The following is an 18,503-nucleotide window of genomic DNA, read 5'->3' as shown; positions in this document are numbered from 1 at the left end:
CATATTTGTCATTTGTCTTGGTTAGATGCATAGGTCTGGAATTTCTGGGTCATATGGGAAATTTATATTTAACTTTTAAGGAACTGTCAAACTTTTTTCCAAAGCATCTGAACAATTTTACATTCCCATCAGCACTATGTGAGGTTTACTGTTTCTCCACATTCTGAACAACATTTTCTATTATCTCTCTTTTTGATTATAGCCATTCTAGTTGGTATGATATGGTATCTCATTGTAGTTTTAATTTATATTTCCCAAATGATCAATGATACAGATCATCATTTTGTGAGCTTCTTAGCCATTCATATATCTTCTTTGATAAAATGTTTATTTATACCTTTGGTTCATTTTTAAAAATTGAGTTGTTTATCCTGTTGTTATGACTCGTAAGAGTTTTTTTTTTTTTTGTTTTGTCTTGGATGCTAGTCCTTTATCAGATATGTAATTTGCAAAAATATTTTCTCTCAATCTGTGGCCTATTTTTTATTTTCTTAATGATGCCTTTTGAAATACAAAAGTTTTGAACTGTGATGAAGTCCAAATTATCTTATTTATTTATTTATTTATTTATTTACAGATCATGCTTTTGGTGTTGTATATTGGAAATCTAGGAAGTTTTTGCCTAAACTAAGTTCCTCCTGTCTTTTTCTAGATGTTTTATATTATCTTTTAGGTTTTATGTTTAGACCTCTGATCCATCTTAAGTTAATTTTTATGTGTAGTATAAGGTCTGAGTTCATCTTTTTGTGTGTGGATATACAATTTTCCCAACATTATTTGAAAAAAATCCTATTTTTTTCTCCATTGAATTTCTTTTACATTATTATCATGAGCCAATTGACCATAAATATAAGGATTAATTTCTCTCCATTCAGTTGTATTTTTATATCTATCTTTATGACCATGGTTAATACTGACTTTGATTATAATGAGATTGATGGCCTAAAGAGAATCACTACAATTAGACATAAGAGATCAAACTGGATTTTTTTTTCAACAACTCCCTACAAACAGAAATGGGAGAAATGAGATGATTTAACAAATGATTTACATGGAAGGAGAATCCAGAACCAGGGCTGTTTGTGGGACTGGAAAGATACTCATAAAGAGAAGACCCATGATAGCAAGTGAAAACCTAAAGCCAATACTGAAGATGAACTAAGTAAGGGAGCTCTCAAGAGAGGGGAACAGGGAATGGGAGAGCTACGCCAGGTGGCCAGTTAGGGAAAATATTTCTCTCTCCTGCCTGCCCAAACTCATCAAAGAATGTAAACTTGGAGCAATTTAGTAAAAACTTCTGTTTATTTTTTAATAGGGAAGTCTCTAAAAGATTATGATTCATGAAAAAAAAAAGCCATTCCTTGTTTTTTTTGTTTTTGTTTTTTTAAGAAAGCAAAAACAAAGCCACGTTGATAAAGGAGAATAGTGGGAGGAGACTTTGGCTTCTAGCTTTCCTTCCTTCTCAGTCTTTCCATCCTTTCTCCCATTTATAATATGTTAGGGATCCATTATTGTTCTTGACACAGACAGAACCAACCTCTATGATTCTTTTTAAAATGGATATATCATCAACAACATACCAGTAAATACTGTTCAAAGTGACAATAATATAGCAAGCCTGGTTTATGACTTATATATAATTTAGAGCAACATGCAAGGGACAGAAAAGACATTTGGACATTATTGAATTCCATTGATATGAGATGTTTCCTAGATTTCTAAGATGTTCTCTTAGGAATTATGCACTGCAAAACATGAGTATTGAAATTGCTTTCCCCAAATGCTCTTTCCTAAGCTTCTCATAGACCAAGAGAAGAAGTTCATTGAAGCAACAAAAGTTGACTGTGCAGAATGAAAGGACATTTCCTGTAATCATATTAAAAAGACATGGCCTTGGTTCTTCATGTAGCTTGCTCAAAGCAACCTGGGATCCCTGAGACTTCTTGGAGGATAGGCATGGCCTATAATTAATTTGGGGGCCTCTTGTATCTGTAGGTGAAGTGAGTTCCACATGACTAAACACTATGGTCCAAGTCCCTTCCTTATCCCAATAGATTAAGTGAAAATAATAGGACCTTTAGAACAGGGAACACATTACAATGAGTATGGGCCAATGGTTACTGGAATATAGTGATGTTCAATAATCTTGGCTTCTTGCTTATGCCAACCACTCTTTATCCTCCACTCCCTAAAAAAGGAACCTCTCAGTAGAGATAGGACATTGGACAGTTAAGTTTTGATGAATGGCAAAGGAGACAGAAAGGCCTTATACAAGGCAGAGTTGAGTGTTTACCACTTGAGCAAAGTCTTCGGATCTAAACATGTGAAATGAATTGGCCCGTCAGAATGTTAAACCCAAATGGATGTTATATTAAATTTCCTTCCAAATAACCAAGTTTTACCAACTATTACTCTCAGTGCAGAACAAGAACTCAATGGATCTCAGCTGAGTACCAATAGCATAAGCCCAGCTCATGTGCAAATCAAACAAAAGCCCCCATAGACCACGTCACCAAGGCAACACTGAAGACAGGCAGAAACCCCAAACCCAAGGCTGGCTCAGGACAAAAAATGAGGGAAACTGTATCTCTGAACCGCTTCACCCTGCTTTAGGCACTTCCTCTTTTTGTGTTTCCCTCCTTCCTGATGGCCCCTCAGAGCCCTGCGATGGCCCCTTCATCATTTGTGGTCTTCTGCTAGATCTGTTCACTTAGGAAATTGTGACCTCTTCTCAGAATGTACCTGCCCGCCATTCTGTTTCTAATGGGTCCTCCAGGGAGAAGGCTGCAAGTGGTGTGTTCACATGGACCACTGTGGACCAATTGTGTTAAGGCTTCTCTGAATTATTTCAGTTGACAGAGGCTAGTTGGGGAGGGACTTAGGGCAAACTGAAGCTTTAAATATTACACCCCTGTATGGATTGGAACCCACTGTACCTATTGTCTATATCCTGTCTTTCTTTCCCTGAAGAAGCACAGAAAAGCCAGGCCTGTCCAGGCCATGTGCATGGGGAAACAGTGGTGATGTCTTTTTAGCCTTGTTCTGTACAATTAACCTCAATTATTGCAGTAGGACTCTTGTCTGTGTTGTGAAAAAATTATCCCAGACTGCCATCAGATGCTCTGGTTAGTCACTGCTGTTCTATGGGGCTCTGTTGTCAGCCTGGACATGTGAATAGCGACAACAATTATTACAGTCTGCCCTCTGCTCTGTGGCTTGCACAGTTTGTTCTGACCATGCTGGGCTCTCAGCCTGACTTTCTTTCTGTGGAAGCTGTGACATTCTCATTGTGTCAGGGCTGGCTGGAGCTCAGGAGAGTCATGAAGGGAATAGGGTGTGCTGTAGGCTATGTTGTCCACAGGGGTCTAGGGCAGCAGACGAGCTTCTATGGAACCTCAAGCCTCAATGGGGCTTCCCGGCCTTTTCCTTATTCCAGGAACCCAGGAAATGGCTCAAAGGAGGGACTGTTTATGCACAAAGTGTACAGAAGAGTGCAAGGCATGAAAAGAGAGGTAGATAAGTAGGGACAGAGGAGGAAAAGAAACCTGAGTACATCTGGCTTTGGCTTGTGAGCCACACTCATTACCAGAAATTTGTGGGGAAAAAAATAAAGTTTAGTAATATTCATTAAAGGACTTGAATCATTTCTTAAAATAGTAGATTTTCTTTTCCTGATTATAAAACATCCATGATCACTATAGAAAATGTGAAAAACACAAAAATTACCAATGGAAAAACAAAAATCATCCAAACAGGGGTAACTGTTGTTAATGTGTTAAATTTGCATAAATTTGTCTGGCTTATTTTCATATATATATTATATATTATCTGTGTGTATATTTTTAACTCAAGGAAGGATCATATTGAATTATATCCTATCTTTTTCATTCAATATTACATACATTTTCTGCAAAATTATTTTAATAAGTGAATTTTATTCCATCTTTTTCATGTAACATAATTTAGTCAATCAAACCACTATTGTTGGACATTTACATTGTCTCTAATTTTAACATGTCTTTGCTCACCTTCATAATTATATCTTAAGAATATACTTCTAGAAGTGGAATATGTACATTAAATTTTTTACACACACTATTTCTCCCCAGTAAGATTGTTCTACATTATATTTGTACCAGTAGTAGGTGAAATGTATTATTTCTCCTTGTAGTCTAACATTGGGGAGTAGTCTATCTTTGTTAATATTTTTCAAGTTGGGAAGTGTAAAATTCAATTTCATTGTTTTAATTATAATGTTACTTATTGGTATGATTTGATATTTATTTATTTATGAAATCTATAAATATCATAAATAAATGGGGTCTCCCTGTTTTTTAGTTCTTGTAAGAGCTACTTATACATTGAGATACCTTCTCTTGGCTTTATGTAATGCAAATATTTTTCTAATTGTTTATTTCCTTTTAATTATAGTTCATAATTATTAAAAATGTCGTATAATCAAATGTATTCATTTTTTGACTGTTTAGACTGTGTAGAGTATTCATTTTAGAGTGTTTATACTTGATATTATTTAAGGAGATTGTTTCTACTGTGATATAATATTCATATCTTTTTCTAACATGTAGAAATAATGTTTCTCATGTTTCAAGTAACTTTAATTATTTGCAATTTTGGGTACATGGTGTAAGGTAAAAAAAATCTGACTTCCTCTCCTGACTCCTTTAGGTTAACCTATTTTCCCAGTACTCTTTATTAAATGATAGCCATCCTTCACTGATATAAAATAACACCTTGTAGATATATAAAATATTTACAGATGAATTCTGTTCCTGTTTCTGAGTACTTTATATGATTTCACTGATCTATCTGTGCAAATCTAAAGCAATTCTATACTGCTTTAGTAATCATAGGTTTATGCTGCTCTTATATTTATTTATCATTTTTTTCTCTAATTTCAGTTTATTATTTTTATTTCTCATTTAATGAGTCATTTTCCTCTTTATTCTGCTGTTTTGGCTGCCTTTATAATACTTCAATTAATTCTGAGCATACTTCTCAAAACTCTTTATTTAATGTTATATATGTGATTATGTTTATCCCATACTACAGATTTTAAAATATAATGTTCTTATTGTTATTATTTCCTAAGTATTTTTAATCATAGTTTTGATATTTTACTTTGTCCCATAAGCTATTTCTAAAAGCATCTTTGAATAATCTGATTGTGATTTTAATTTCTAAAATTTTTATTATTAAAATCAAATATAAAATATCTGAGAAAGTTGTTTCTGTTTTCTGTGTAACCCAAAGCATGCCAATTATGGGGGAAAATATTTGTCTCTTTATGTAGTCCAAAAATCAATATATATAAAATGAGCAGCCATATCAATTATATTTCTCAAATTCTTTTTCTCCTCATTTGCCCTTTTGTCCCCTGATATATTAAAAACAAAGAGAATTTTGTTACAGTCTTTCCCTGTTACTGCTTCTATAAATTCTTTCATAAGTTCTAGGCTTTTATGTGTTTTGATTCCATGTTAATCTACTTATAAGAGGTTAACATAAATGGGACACATTGATGTACCACTTAACATACATGAGAGCATCAGTTCTGTGAAATTTCTGCCAAATATACATAATCTGCTGTAATCATGAAGCAATACCAGACAGCCTCAAGTTGAGAAATTTTCTACAAAATAATTGGCCTGTAATCTTTTTAAAAGTGTTAATGTCACAAAACTCAAGGAAAGACTGAAGAATTGTTCCAGACTGATGGGGATTAAAAGACATGACACCTAAATCTAACACATGATCCTGGATTAGACACTTTTACCCTGCATAATCTTATTGGGACAAGTTGGCAAAACATGAATGGGGTCTGTGATTACTAGTGATGCATCAGTGAGTCTGGATTTTGATGTCTGTTTTGGTTGCGTAGGAAAATATCCTTTTCAGTAGGAATTACACACTAAACTACTTTGCGGTCATGGGATATCATGTCAGCAACTTATTCTCAAAAGATTCAGAAAAAAAACTTCTTTGCACTCTTGAAGCTTCTCTATAAAGTTTAAATTCTTAAAACAATCGAGATTAATTTAATACAAGTATATTCTGAGTTATCTGGAGCTCCTCCTTATAACCAAGTCCTGTCATACAGTCTATCTTTCCTGGTCATGTTGGTGCCAATTACTATCACTATAAAGAGGTAGCTTTTAACTTTGAATATGTTAGAAAACACATCTGGGTCATCTGTGTCCAGAAGGGGTCCAGCCAGTGACCTGAGCAAGGAAGCAGAATTGGGGAAAAGGAGGGAAAAGTGGACTTGCGACAGAACTTTCTGGAGGTGTTCTAAGTAAGAAAGTATTGAGTGCCATCAGAATGTAGTTGGAGGCAGGTGTCTGGTTCACAGTGGAATGAAATGACTTTTGCTGAAAGCAGTGGCCCTTTTACCTCACTTGCTTTTCAGGGGGACTAAATGAGCAATGCATGATGTTCTTGGTCATTCACAGGCATCCTGTCTCTGGCGATCATTTCTTGGGGAGATGGAAAGGCAGGTCATTGACAGGAGATGGGAATTCTTGTTTCACCCTTCTGTAACCAAGCTGTGCGACATAGGGAAGGAAGGTCCTTAAGCTCAGAGTGACTCAATTTCCTACTCTGTAAATGGAGAAGGTTGGAGCCTAGGGTTCCTTCCCAGTTTAAAATTATGATTTTAAACATCAATGCATATGAACATTTTAAGCATCCAAAGAAAAGAGAGATCCCTTTGGGCCATAGCAGAGAGAAAAGGCTTCAAAGAATGGCTGGAGTGTCATTGGACCTTAAATGTGGGGCAGGATATAAATCTTTGGGCAAGAGGAGAGAGCAGAGGAGGAAACACGTGCCTTGGGGCTGACTTTAGAAAAGGCATAGAGGTGGAGTGAGAGAGACAGTGAGGAAGGAAAGGAAGGAGTCAGCTCTGGCTTGGGGTTTGGTTACTCATTGTTCACCCACATGAACTCTGGCCCAAGAAGATCCTGGCACAAGTTTTTACTTTAAGGTTGCTCTGTGGATGAAACTCAAGAATGTTTTCAGTACCACTAGGAAATGATCAACTGTGAAAAGTAGACCAAATCTTCCGTATTACACTAGAATTATTAATGTAGCATATTAAAGGGATCCTATGCTTGGTTTTTTCTTAAACTGGTGGGCAGAGTTGAGGAGAACCAAGGCAACTGGAAAGAAGGAAGAACAATAAGAATTAATGTGGTGTTGCCTTATGAAATTTAATATGCCATGGTCGGGTCTTGTGGGTGCTTTATTATTTTTTCCCCTCCTTCGAAGAAAAGATCTGGGTAGGGTCCATGTGAAAGAAAAGAAGACAAAAGAAATGGGGCTTCCAAACTGTGAAGTGGCTCACAGGAGCTCAGGAGAGCACATAGCTCTCATTTTAGTGACCCTGATGCCAAAGATCCACCGTGAGCCATGCCATCCCCTCTCTGGAGAGGCAGCCATTTGGCAGTAGTGGATGGGGAATTGCCAAGGGGTAGCCAGAGCTGGCTGGGATGGCAAGGACACATGTTGGGACAATGGGCCCTGCATGCTATGGGGCACATTGGCTCTGTCTCTTGGTGACCACGGGGTATAATACCTCTTGGCTCACTGTCCTTGAGTGGCCAAGCGGGGAAGAATCTGTCCCATGGGCAAATGCAAGGCTCGGTTGGGCCCCGTGGCAAGGAAATTCTTCATTTATCTAAAGGAAACAAAAATGTGTGCAGACTGTCTAGTTTGTGCAAGGCAGACAAACGCAGCCCCAAGGAGAGAAGAGCCTGTACCCAATGGCTAAGTGGAGCGTGGAGCCCTGGCAAGGAAGAGAAGAAAAGCAGGCCTGGGCTGAGGGCCATGGGCGGCAGCCTGGTGGGAGCACCATTATTCTGCCCCCTCCTGCTCTCTGTGGTTGGGAACACAAAGAGAAAGAGGGTGGGGTAGGAAGGCTTGGCCCCTCTCCCTGCAGAGGTCGGCCCACTGGCCTCAAATGATTATTGAGTTTAATGAATTGCAGCTTGTAAAAGTCTTTGAAGCTAGAAGTCAGAGCCTGAGCACTGAGGATTCTTTTTCTTAAATCATTTTATTATGTGACTCAAAAAACAAACCTCTCTTGAGCAGAGAGCAACAGTTAAGGCTGCCAGCCTCCAGTTGTGATAACTTTTTTTTTCTTTCTTTCAAATTGCAGTTAAAAGATGAAACTACAAAATGTGGAGAAACCAAAGCACCAGAAGACAATGGGCTTGACATTTAGGTGGGAGGTAGGGGAAAATGTTAGAGGGGCTTCCACTGGAGCAATAATAATTAGCCCCATTAGCTTGTGCATAACCCATAAATGTAAGGAGCACATAAACCGTGAGAGCAAATCACCACAGTGCCCCTGGGAAAATATCTCTATGCTGGAACCATCTCACTAAATGGATGTAAAAAGATCATAATGTGTGTGTCTTCCAGTGGTGATTAACCTCAATTACTATACTATAGTCCATAAAAAAAGCTACATGGGATAGGGTCTGTGAGGAATCTATATCAGAGACTGGTCTGCCCACACTCGTTACCCCACAGGCAGGGCCTGCATTTGGGGCATTTTCAGATGTGGTGTAAATCCTAACTAGCATCATTTGCTCCCACCTATAAAAGAAAGAGTAGCAGGTGTGTCTTCCCAGCCAACCCTTTATGGCCTGGGTGCTGTGACAGCATCTTGCTGGCTTGCACTTCAGTAATAAGTCAGAAAAAAGCAAGGAAGGGAAGGCTTCAATTCACCAGGATTCTTTCAGGTGTGTTGAAGAAAAATCTTTCAGGTATGTTGAAGAAATTTCCTAAGGTATGCTAGCAATTGATCAAGGTGTCTTTTATGTTAATGAGGCAATGTTTGGCAATCCCCCAGGTAACCTAAGGATGGAGGCTGTTTGCCAGGGGAACCAACCTTGTCAGTGGATTGAAACTTTCAGCCCCACTCTCTGAACTCTGAGGTGAAGAGAGGGGCTGGAGATTGAGTTCAATCACTAATGGCTAGTGATTTAATCAGGCATGTCTGTGTAATGAAGCCTCTGTAAAAACTCAAAAGGATGGGCTTTTAGAGAGCTTCCTGGTTGGTGAATCAGGACACATCCACCTGCAAGGCCACAAACTGTATGGGGACAAAAGCTCCTGCCCTGGCCCTATGTATCTTCATCTGGTTGTGGGTTTATATACTTTGATATCCTTTATAATAAACGGGCAATCTAGTAAGTAAACTGATTTCCTGAGCAAAGGTAACAATCTTGACATGCAGTTGTCATCTGAAGTAGGGGAAGGGAGTGAAGTCTTGTTGGACTGAGACCTTAACTTGTGGAATCCAATGTTACCTCTAGGGAAACAGTATCAGAATTGAGTTAAATTTGTGGGAGATCTGGTCAGTGTCCATGGAGAACTGAGCTAATTACTTGGCGGTATGCTGAAGAAAAAAACACACATTGGAAGTGTCAGAATTGGAAATGTCCTGGTTCTATAATCCATGTAAATGCTTTTGATATTTTTCATTGTATGCCCTTTCTTGATTTTCATTTCTAGGTTGCTTATCTTTGGTATCCACTTTGCTGTCTTTATTTACTATACCCTTTTACAAGAAAGCCGTAGAATACAGAGGAGTGACGAGTCTGGGTTCTAGCCTTGACTCGGTTTGATCTTGGTCAAATTACATAACCTCTCAGCCTCAGCTTTCTTCACTATGAAATGGGGATAATGAAGCCAAACTCTGTTGTTATGATGACGAAATTGAATAGCATAGCTGGAACCTCTATATCCTAAGTATATTGTAGGTGTACATAAATGTTAGATTCTCTTTGGAAAGACTGTGTATTTTATAACTCTTAGTAAGGGACTAACTTTCCATGAGTCTTTCAATACAGACAGATGGAACTTGAAGCTTTATCTCCCATTATTGTTATCTTATGACTTTTTGATATTACACCATAAAAAAACCCCTGTAGTCTGCAAGTAAAATTGGCATTGATCATGACAACCTCCTCACAATAGCTCCATGAGGACTAAGGAGGTATGGAAACTCTTGTTTATAGAGGTTCAGGAATTTCCAGAAGGCCCTCCATCTCTGGGAGGAATTGTGTAATTGTACTCCATTCTGTAAGTCCCCACCATCACAAGTGAAGGGGAGAGAGAAGGAAGGTAGCTGTCTCAGGTCTGGGATATGGCTGTTGTTGGGAAAAGTAGGGGAGAAGAATCATGTTAGGTCCTTGCCCAGTGTAATCAAAGTCCTCAACTGTCTCTATTTGAGGGATTTCATTTTGTCGTGCCACATCAATTTCACTATTGAATCACCAACAGTTAATGAATCCATGAGGAAATTGTGAGCAATAATGTAAGACAGGGAGAGCGAGAATATGAGTCAGAGAGGGATATACCCTCGAAGAGAAAGAAAAAAAAAAACTCACAGAAGAGGATGGTACTGACACTACAGCTGTTTGGGTGCATCGGTGGCTAAGTTCACTGTGGTGTCTAAATGGTAGGGCCAGTATAGCTCAAGAGACATAGAAAATGCCAAGTAGTATAAATTATGAGAATTAATCCAAGAGCTAGGATGGTGGATAAAATAGCCATTTCCATAGGACCAACTTCTACCCACGTGAACAAAGCATTCACTTTAAAGAGATAGCCACAATCTTAAGGATGTGTGTTATGGACATCCTGGGCCACTGTAGAGAGTTTCATTTAAACTGAGAAGTTGTTACAAGAGAAATGGGCACCTCTAACCCAGTACCTTTTTCAATTTCTCTGTGTGGCCTTCAGTATACCAGCCATTATTCTCAGATTCTCTTTTAGGAAGTGGAGAAGGGAACAGAAGTCATAGAGGGATGTTCTGTACTGAAGTTTTTCCTTTGTAGAATATGATTGTTGATGATCAGAGAGAGGCATTAGTAGTTATTAATGTGGGAACTTTTGACCCACTGAGTCAGAAATCCTAGGGCAGGGCTCAACATTCCACTTTGACAAGCACTCCAGGTGATTCTAATGCATGCATAAGTTAGAGAACCACTGGATTAGAGCACAGGGTTTAAGAATGCAGACTTTGTTACCTGGGTCCTAAACTCAATTCCATAATTTGGTAATTGTGTGATGTCAAAGGGTTGTTGCAAGGATTAAATGAGAAGATGCTTGTTGATGGGGTTTTCACAGTATCAGAATCGCAGCTGGCACACAATAGATTGTACCAATGGACTTGGGATGGTGGATTGTAAGTTTGTTTGTTGGAAGGCTTGTAAGGGAACTTCTTGTTTTTGTGCGTCAAGCCTCTTTCTAACTTATTGAACATCCTGGGTTCTGAACGACATTGTCTTCCATATGTCCTGCTACTGTCTAAGTATGGAAAATGTTTCTCTGTGGGTACCTTGCTGGTAAGTGGAATGGCTCCACCAAAAACAGTGGAAACACAGGCTGGCTGAAGCCAGAGCTGCATTTTATTTTGTTTTTTGGAAGTAGGGTGGAGGGAGCAGGAGTTACCCAGTTTTTTCCCTTTTGGCGACACTGTTCTTCCTGAGCCCCGAGGAATAATGAAGAGAGAAAAATGAACATTTTTGTGGTTCAGCTAACATTAAAATGGGAAAAGCACATCACTGGAATTAGAATGTCCTGTTCATTAGTCACTTTTTCTTCTAAAATTAAATTGTCTCTACAAGCAGGATAAAGAACAAGCCCTCGATGACCTCATAACTCATTATTTCTAAGGAATATACTTACTGCCCAGCAGATATAAATCTGAAATCGATTTTCCATTTCTGTCAGCCATTGACTGGCGGCCTCACAGGTTCTTGAGAAAGAGAATATGTACTTTTGTGTGGTTGGCAGGGGCAGGTGGGGAGAGGGGGTTGCTGTCGTTGGTAACCTTGAAGGCAGCTATTGAAGATCCATTTTCCTTTGCAAGGCATCTGAGCTTTTTAGAAACTGAGGAGGAGGAACTCAGGTAGGATTTTTTCATTGTCAGGGGCTTTAGTAACTGTAAGCATGGCTACTCTTACAACTGAGATTCCCTTTCCAGGCCATTAGAAAGAATGCCCCAGGCACCACATGCTGATACGGGTTGAGAGGGAAAAGCAACAGAACCTCACTGGCATGAGGGTGGTTGTTAGAAAGGGGGTTTGATCTGATGCTTTTGGTAACATCCTTTGCATCCCTGTCCCATGACCCCCAAATTCTGTGCTTGGAGTTAACCAGAGGTCTAGCTAAACTCTGAACTCTCAGAGGGCCCCTCCCAGTGCCAGGACTATACCTGTTCCCTAAGCAAGTAAGATGGCTCAGCATTCATTTCTGTGGTTGACCGGAAAAAAATTCTGGATATAGTTCAATGTCTTGTCCTATGGCAAGATGGGCCAACAATGGACCCCTATGTGAGTGACAGCATAGCTATCACTTCCCCCCAAAATCAACAGACTAAGAATATAGATCATCACAGGATTCGGTGACAAATTCTTCAGTAAACTAAGGGAAATGTCTGCTGATTTTCAAAAATCATTTTCACGTTGAATTTATAGTTACCAGCTGTGCAAGCACAAGCCGATAGGAACAAAAATCACAAATGAGCCACACCTCAGAAAATATATACTAAATTTAACATTTTGTAACTCAGTTCTACATTAATATGCTCACATTCATTTTTACAGCGTTAATTAAGTTGCAGTTATGCTCCAGGCAAAAAACAAATCATCTTGGGATTGACTAAATGATGCAAAGTAGCTGAATGATGAGCAATCTATATTTTCTTCAATATATAGCAACCTTAATATATTGCATTTAAATAGTAGATTTACATGTAATGCTCTAATTTGAGCCATTGTTTGGTTGAACTCCCCCTCCCAAAAGTGATAGCATAAATTTCGGAGATCTAGCCAACACTGTTCCCTCATAGGTCCCTTGGTCAGGCTAATGTCTTGTAGTAGGCGAAATAGTAGTCTCTAAAGAGACCTCATCCCTGGGACCTATGAATATAAAAGTACATGGCAACATCTTTTCAGATATGATTAAATTAAGGATCTTGAGATGGGGAGATTATCCTGGATTTTCAGAGTTGGCTTTAAATGTAACCACATGTATCCTTATAAGAGCAGGTAAAGGGAGGTTTGCTAGACACAGAACGGAGGCAATGTGAAGCCAGAGCAAAGAAGGATTTGAAGATGCTGGCCCTATGAATTGGAGTGAAATGGCCACAAGCCAAGGAATGCTGCAGCCTCCATGAGCTGGAAGGGGTAAGGAATGGATTTTCTCTGAGAGCCTCCTCTGGAGGAGGTGTGGCCCTGCTGATACCTTGATTTCAGCCCAGTGAGAGTGACTTTGGACTTCTGGACTCCAGAGCTCTAAGAGAATACATGTGTGCTGTTTTAAGCCACCAGGTTTGTAGTAACTTGTTACAGCAGCCACTGGAAACAAACACCTATAGTACTTATAGTCTCTCCCTAAAGGTGAATCAGATTGGAGGACAGAAGTGCTAGGGCAAACTTAGTCCTAACAGCTGAGAGATCTCTGAGTCTCACCATATTCAATCACTGATTCTCCTATGAGATGTCTGGGTCCTTATGCAAACAAAGGGACCTCTCCTCACCCTGCTCTCTACCCATGCTCAGAGGAACAGTTGAGTATGTAGGAAGTACACAGTTCAAACCTTCATTCTGGACTCTATTACATACACAAATCACCATATTTGGGATGCAGATATAAGCACAACAGAAGGTAACCCACTCCTCACCCCCCCCATCGTTGTTCTTTATTTATTCATCCAGTCATTTAGTAATTATTTATTAAGGGCCTACTTTGTGCCATGAACTGTGTAATTTCAGAAACTCTCCAATAATTCATCTCCCAGACCTTCATCTTTGAGCCAAAACTCAGCTGAATCTCGTTTAGTGGGAAGTTTACATAGAAAGGAGAAGTGCTACTTTTCCTGCTTAAAGAATGGCCCTTTCTAAAATCTAATCTTATTTATAAATAGTTTCTGGGCATAGTAGATGAGGAGTGATTTGTTTTTTCTCCCACCTACTATAATGGCTAAGCCATTTCTGGACATACAAGCCTAGTATGTTGCCTGTGATGACAATATTCACAAGACTCATCAGGTTTATTTTTATTATTAAATGATTTCATAGATGCCACTATCTGTATTTGTACTTCCAAAATGCCCATTGCATTTTAGAATAGGAACCTCAGAGATCCAGTGTCATAGTAACTCATGTTGTGTGATCTCTAGTATTATCAAGCCTATGAGCATGTATATGACTAAATTAAATTAATTATAATAGAGAGGAATATGGTAACTTCACCAGATTATTCCACTGAGTTTTATCTATTAATGTATAATTCAGATAGATTCTAAATGGTGAAATCAATTGAGTAACTTGCAGTATGTGTTCATTTTCATACCTCTGTGGATCTGTGTACTTACTGAGAAGTCTGAGCATCTTGGGATCTTTACAGTTTTTACAGGGTATCTTACTGCTTGAAAAAGTGGTTAAGAAGCCAGATACTGGAGGCAGAATATGAGAATGCAAATCTTACCTCTAACCGCTTATAAGCTATGTACCTTGGGCATGACCTCTCTACATTTCAGTATCGTCATATGAAAAATAAGAATTATAATAGTTCTTATCTCATAGGGTATTTACAAGGATTTTATGAGATATCTATGTACAGTATATAGTGTAAAGTCTTCCACTAATATCAGGAACAAGGCAAGAATGCCCCTCTCACCACTGTTTTTCAGAATTGCACTGAAAGTCCTAGCTAATACAATAAGACAAGAAAAGGAAATAAGAATATGGATTGGTAAGGGATATATAAAGTTGCCTTTGTTTGAAGATGATGTGATTGTTTATGTAGAAAACCTGAAAAAATTGACAAATAACCTCTTGGAAGTAATGTCAATCACTTTCCTAGATACCAGCCATGAAAATGTGAATTTGAAATTACAAACACAATACCATTTACATTATAACCCCCAAAATGAAATACTTAGGTATAAGTCTAATAAATTATGTACAAGATCTATATAAAGAAAACTACAAAACCCTGATGGAAGAAATGATAGAAGAGTTAAATGGAAAGTTATTCCATGTTCATGGGTAGGAAGATTCATATTGCTAAGATACCAATTTTTCTCAACTTGATCTACAGGTTCAATGTAGTGCCAATCAAAACCCCAGCAAGTTATTTTGTGGATATAGACAAACTCATTCTAATGTTTACATAGAGAGGCAAAAGCCACAGAATAGACAACACATTATTGGATGAGAAGAGCAAAGTTGGAAGACTGTCACTACTCGATTTCAGGACTCACTATAAAGCTACAGTAATTAAGACAACGAGGTATTAGTTAAAGAACAGACAAATAGAGCAGTGGAATTGGATAGAGAGCCCATCCATAAGTAGACTGACATAAAAAGTCAACTGATCTTTGAAAAGAAGCAAAGGTGATACAGTGGAGTAAAAGATAGTCTTTTTAAGAAATGGTGCTAGAACAACTGGATATCCACATCTGCATTTCTCCCACCCCCCAAAAAGTACCTATACATACACCTAACACACTTCATGAAAGTGATCACAAAAGGGATCATAGACCTAAGTGTAAACACAAAACTCTAAGACTTCTAGAAGATAACATAAGAAAAAAATCTAGATGACCTTGGATACAGTGATGACTTTTTAGGTGCAACACCAAAGGCATAATCCACTAAACAGAGAGTTGATAAATTCAACTTCATTAAAATAAAAACTTCTACTCTGAAAAAGATACTGCCAAGTGAATGAGAAGACAAATCACAGACTAGGGGAGAGTATTTGCAAAAGACATCTGATAAAGGACTGTTATCCAAAATACATAGAGAGTACCCAATGTCTGACACAGCAAATACTTGTTAAATGTTAGCTATTATTATTATTTGATTATTGTTTTTTCATTTTGCTTCAGTACCCCTCTATTTCCATCAGGTTTCCCATTTAATTTTTTTTTTTTTTTTTGTCAGTAGCAGTTGGTTTATTTCCAGCCAAGTCTTTCTCTCAGTCAAATCCTGATAGCTGGCTGGCTGATTTCATTGAAAGTTTATTGTGCTCACCTTCTAGACAAGCCTTGAAGGCACAGAGGAAATGTGTTTGGTAGGGTTATGTCTCCTGAAACCCATCTTCTGTTGGGGGGATTGGAGGTAGTATCAGGGAGTAGGGCAGCCCACAGGCTCATTGCACTCTACTGCTTCTTGATAAGGAAAGAGGGTATGGTTGGTGACGCATTAATGCAGCCCTCAGGGAGCAGATGCTGCTGGTCATCTCTCCAAGGTAGCTGTGGAGAACTGACTAAACCAAACGTGGAAACAGTACATTCTAGGAAGTTCTTCCCTTGCCTGCCGTATCTTGAAGAATTGGCATTATAAATTCCAAATCACTCTGGAGTTCTAAAGCCCATTTTTAGGAGGCACCCCCTAAGGAAGAACCTGAAGAATCCCTCCAATCCTTGCCCACCCTGAGCTATGTGTACAGCTAGATTCACTGCCTTGAAACTCACAGAGACAGGTAGGTCAAACAATAGCTGCTGTGTGGAATTTGTGTGGAGTTTGGCCCACGGTGGAGAGTAGAGGTGGAGAGTGAATTATGCGGAAGTGCAGGGTGATAGGACGGGTGGCTCCCAAGTGTATAATCTCATCTCTCTACCCGCTCCTGCTCCAACATCTCTCCAATCTCCTGTCTGGACCCCCTGCTGAAGTAATAAGAGTTTTCAGCTCCTAGTCAAATGCATTAAAGAACAGCTTTTAAAGGAATTATAAAATATCACAAATCAAGATTAGAGTTTTAAACTTTGGGTTTCTCTCCTCTTGTTGTGAATATTTAATTGCTTATTAAATATTCATGAAGTGTTGGCAGCTTATAGAAGATGAAGAAAGAGTTCCTGGTCAGTGAATTTATATTCTTATCGATAATGAGAGAAAGCAAAGCTCCAACACAGAGGCATTCCAGGTAAAGAGTTAGACAAGCCTTCCCGGTGAGCCGCTCAGGGCATTTCATTTCATTTCATTTTCCTTTTGCCCAAGGGTCTGTTCTAATCCTTCAGCCTTACATCATTAAGAATGGGAGCAAGTAAAAGCAAGTAGCAGAGTCTTGCATTATATACTCTCTCAACATGCAGACTATAATGAGGGCTTTGAAAGAGCGGAGAGATACAAGTTTGACAAACTAGATTATACAACATATACAAGTAAAAGTAGCAGCAACTGAGAAAAAGAAAGAAATGGAGAAAGATTTAAAACTTAAATAAATTGTGTTGTTGTGTTGGCTTTATTGGCAGTAGATGGGAATGGAGTACCTAATACGTGACTTGGGGACTTTAGACTATTGGGGGGGTTGGCAGGGGAAGGGAAATCAGATACCTAGATAGAAAATGTGGAGAAATAGTCATTTTTTTTTTAATTTAAGGGACTGAATTCTTTATGATATGGGAAGCTGTTGGCACATGGTAATCTCTGTTCTATTCTTTGTGTCTATGATGAACCTCTATCAGTTAGGATTAACATTGGCTGCAAGTAACGAAGACCGAAATTATAGTAACTAAAACAAGATAGACATTAATATGTCTCTTGTACACAAGTAGGACATGAGCAGTCCAAGAATGAATGGCTACTCTGCTTCACAAAGTTCTCAGAGACTTGGACTCTTCAACACACTTCTCTGTTATCTCTAGAGTAAGACCTTTATCCTCAGGGTCCAAGATGGTCATTAGAGTTCAAGCCATCCCATTCAAGCTTCAAGTAGCAGAAAGAAGGAAGGGATGAGAAAGAGATGGGAAAAGCACATGCTTCTACTTTCTTTGAGGAAGTTTACTGAAACTGCATGATAGCTCCATTTGTTTCCCACTGGGTTAGCAATTAGATACACGGCCACATATCGCTAGAAAGGAAACCAAGGAATGTGGCCATAGCCTAGCTAAAAATCAATCATCCTATTATTATGCAGGAAGGAGAGAAAATTGCCATGGTAATCTCCTAAATCCAAGCTCTCAATGCATGATGGTCTAGCCTTCTTAATATCAAAGTAAGATAAGCAATATAAAAGATGTGGCTACTTATAATATCAAGCTGGTAATCAAAGAACCTAGCTTCTTTCCTTGATTCAGATAAATATGAACAGATTTTCTAAAGAATGGTCTAATATTTGAGTTTCTCACTATAAGTCAAAATTAGGAGGCAGACATAACTAGATTCAAACCCTAGCTCTTCTACTTACTAGCTGTGTGACTTTGAGCAGATTACTTACGCTCTCTGAACTTCAGTTTTATTATCCTTACAATAGGCATGACACCCATGCCTAAAGACAGTATTAGGATTAGATATCAATACAGATGTGAAATAAGTTGATACAATAAATAAGAACTTCTGTGGCAACTTCCTCTCTTTTAATACACATTATCCTTATATCCAAAGAACTCTTCTGCTCTTTGACCATGTCTGCATTCCCAGCATCCCAAGGAGCCTTTTTCTGATCTTTGTTTGAATCCT

Source organism: Pteronotus mesoamericanus, unplaced genomic scaffold, assembly GCF_021234165.1.
Source record: "Pteronotus mesoamericanus isolate MK-2021 breed Mesoamerican mustached bat unplaced genomic scaffold, CSHL_Meso_final contig_50, whole genome shotgun sequence".
Classification (NCBI taxonomy): domain Eukaryota; kingdom Metazoa; phylum Chordata; class Mammalia; order Chiroptera; family Mormoopidae; genus Pteronotus; species Pteronotus mesoamericanus.
Note: the sequence above shows the minus strand (reverse complement) of the source record.